Here is a 3841-nt window from a genome sequence, read left to right as displayed (position 1 = left end):
GCTACGATTGACCCGTACGCTTCGGTAATTTTTAAACTCAAACAAGTTTTTGGCGCCGCTGTCGGGGAGATTATTGACCACTTTATTTTTTTGATTTTTAAGTAATTTGAAGTGCTTTAGTTTCTTCTCTTTCTCCTCTTTCTCCTCTTTCTTTTTAAAATAAAAATAAAAAATAAAAAAAGTTTTTGAAAACCTCTTCTTGTTTCTCTTCTGTTTCAAATAGTGTGCGCCCAATCTAAAGTCCTTCATATGCCCAAACCCAGCCAATCTTGGAGCCCCTTGATTCGTTGGGTGGTTTGGATTGGCATGTGACTTATCTTTGGAGGTGACCACTCTTGATAACAGGAAAACAACATAGTCAGAGTTTTGGAAACATAAACATATAGTAGTCCTCCACCCTACATCAGAATCCATTTGGAGTTGCTTGTAGGTGGCTCGTGAAGACTATACGGGTTCCCTTGCTGTCAACCTATATGGCAACCTTACAGCTTTGGAACCATTGTTTCGATTTCTGAGGGATAGATACACTATCTACCTTGGGCTCCCTCTTGTATTTAGTATTTTTTTTTCTAGTCTTTTATGTTTCTTTAAACTTTTTTTTTATGGGAGACCTCAATTTGGGATAGGTGATTAATTTTAGAATAATGGGAGATACACTTCCATATAAGACTTTGGGGGAAAGATGGACCTATGTTAAGGCAACCATGATTTTGGAGGAAATGTTTAAACAGGTTAGGGAAGCCAAAAGTTGTGAGATAGAGAACAATTTTGCACCACCCCAATACAATTTTGCTCTCCAACCCAACTATGGGTTTTCGGAAAATTTTGATTGACCACTTCCCCAGACAATCCATGTTATGGAAGGATGCCCTAATCTTTATGGGGGTAGCTATGGTGATGAGAATGTGAGTCCTCAATTTCAATACAATTCTTTTGGCACTTACAATTAGGGGTGGAGTGATCATCCCGATTTTTTGTGGGATCAATGGAATAATCAAGCTGGACCACCCAATTTCCAATATCATGGTCAGTTTGGTCCTCCAATGCCCAACCCTCCATTAAATCTCAATGGACCACCTCTCCTTGAACCATATCACCAACCCCTTGAGTTTCAAAACATGGGTGAGGAGGCCAGACTGACTGAGCTTGAGAAATACATAGACCTTTTCACAACAAGCCAAAATACCATGGAGAAGCAACTCTCTCAACTGATAACCATGGTGCAAGAGGAGGAAACGGGTACATTACCTAGTTAGCCTGAACCGTCCCATCCCCAGTTTAATGATATTGAAAGTCCACCACCCCAGTTTGAGGTTAATGAGCATCATTCCCAACAAGTTGCTTTTCATGATGATTTATTTGTTGAGATTGAGTCTCCTCAAGATATTTGTGAAGCGAGGTTTGATGAACTACTTGGGGAAGTCCACCTTTTGCCTGAAATTTTTTATTTTAGTGAGCCTAGTGACTTTATTGATTTAGAATCAGATTTTCATGATAACATAGAAAGCCAAGAAATTCGATCTCCCCCTCTCTCTTTGGAAAACTTAGATAATTGTCATTTTGAGGATTCCATTGTCTCACATGTTGATTTGTCCAAACCTCCTAGGTTTGACGATTTTATTGAGGAGGACAATGTTAGTCATAATGTCTTTCAAGCATATTTCCATGATCCTTATTTGGCAAACCAAGTTATGCAAAGAGCGGATAGTTGTATTGCTAGGATTGATTTGAGTAAACCTCCAATTTTTTATGATTATTTAGATGAGGTTATTCATAATCCTTTTTATGCTTATTGTGATCCGTTTTTGATTGATTTTTCAAAGAATGATAGGTGTTCTACATTACAAATGGGAGAGAAGGGAAGGATTTATGGCCTGAGTTTTAGTGCTTTCATTTTCCACTATCCCATGAGGACAGTTTTTTCTATTGGATATTTCTTAGTTGTGCTTAACTTTTATATTATTTCTCGTTTTACTAAAATTCATGGTCGAGTGTTTTCTGGGTCTGAAGCTATTTCTCCATTTACTGGCCATGGATTGAGATTTCTGTTGCTGCTCCTAGTACTTTTTGTAGAGCTCATCACTCTTCATGATCCTCTTTGTTGATTATATCTGGTAAGCCCCTTCATCTCCTCCCTTGTCCTTATTCTTTCTTTTATGCATGCATTGAGGACACTGCATGAATTAAGTGTGGGGGGATGTTGGGCTTAATTGATGAATTTTGATTGTGGCAATAGTTTGGTTTTATGCACATGTCTCTTTGATTGCAAAATGAGAGAGAGAGGGAATTAGGTGTCCTAGTATGCAAAATAATAAAAAATCCCTTTTCAATGACGGTAGTTGGTTTGTATCCGGTGATGGGGATTGAATTTGAAAATATGAGCGTTATTTCATTTGATGGCTAGATTCCTCTATGTGTTTTATGGACCCTTTGATCTTTTGGCTAGTAGTTGAGACCAAGTTGATTGTGGCAAGGCAAGGCATGAAAGTGGAAGTAAATGAAAAAAAAAAGAAAATGAAAAAAAAACAAGGAACAGAAAAGAAAGTGGAATTCCTTGGGACTAGACAGGGCACTGTACCTCATGAAGCAAGATGACTTGATCGAAATTCCTTGGAAGGAAACTCAAAAAACTCTTGCATCAATATCTCAAAGTCTCTATGGATATATGCAAAAAGCGAAGCTACCAAGTATTTGGGTGTCTGGTGTATGCTCCACCATGTCATTCAGAGAACAGTAGTGGAATAGAAATAGAGTTTGTGGTTGAAAAAAAAAAAATTTTTTTGCCTTAATGCCTGAAAAAAAAAAAAAGAAAGTATGGTCAACAATACTCAATGCCTAAGTCTTTGGTTCCATCGATGCTATGGGGGGGGGTTTTACTTGAAAGTGAGTAGTGTTCAGAAAATATGAGAAGATCCCTTGAACTTGTTGCATGCTTGTTACTTGAATTGATGTGGGGTGATAAAATTCAAGTGTGGGGGAACCTTTGGCCCCTTAATCTTTAGTTGAGTATTTCTTTGAGATTGTGTGCCCTATCTTACTTATGCCATGAGAAAAATTTACATCATTCTTTTTTATTTATTGAATTTTGGGTGTATATTTACTGCAAACACTCACGAGACACAACTCATCCACTAGGGGTAACCTAGAGGTTGAAAGGCTTGTTGCACATGCTAAGTGCAACCGTGATTCCTACGAAAGTGAGTTAGGATTTTTTTTGCATTCTAGTGTTTGTTTATCTTTTGCTTTACTTGAGGACAAGTAACGTTCAAGTGTGGGGGAATCTAATGAGCACATTTATGTGTGAAATCTTAGGGCATAAAGCATACATTTTACCACATTGGACAGAGTTACTTGCTGCTTTCTTGTGCTTTTCAGGTTTTAGGTGATTTCTTATGAAAATGGAGGAGATGATGCTAAGGAAATATTTTTAAGCAGTTTGGAGGTGTTAATGGTTTGGATACGTAGCCCATCGAGTCAGCTTCGCAACGGTTCAAACGGCACATGATTCCGAGTTGAAACGAAGAAGTTACGGCCGTTTCCGTAACGAAGCGCGAAAATGGTCTATAGGGGTTTATTTACAAATATTGACAGTCGGCCGGAGACAAAGTGAAGCGAAAGTTCGGATTTTAGGGGTCTTAGCGCAATAACCAGAAGTTATATTTCATATACCCGAAAGATTCCATTTGGAGGGCTCTAGACAGTCCAACTTCAACTTGAGATATCTTGGGCTCCCGAACTCCAAATTGGACAAAATTTGGGTTTATTTTGCGTAATTTTTCGCAAGGAACACAATGGTGAGGCCTATATAAACACCCCATGCTCCAAGTTTCCTGAAGGATAG

The sequence above is a fragment of the Telopea speciosissima genome, chromosome 10, assembly GCF_018873765.1.
Source record: "Telopea speciosissima isolate NSW1024214 ecotype Mountain lineage chromosome 10, Tspe_v1, whole genome shotgun sequence".
NCBI lineage: Eukaryota > Viridiplantae > Streptophyta > Magnoliopsida > Proteales > Proteaceae > Telopea > Telopea speciosissima.
The sequence above is the reverse complement of the archived record's forward strand: the minus strand, read 5'-3'. Positions refer to the sequence as shown.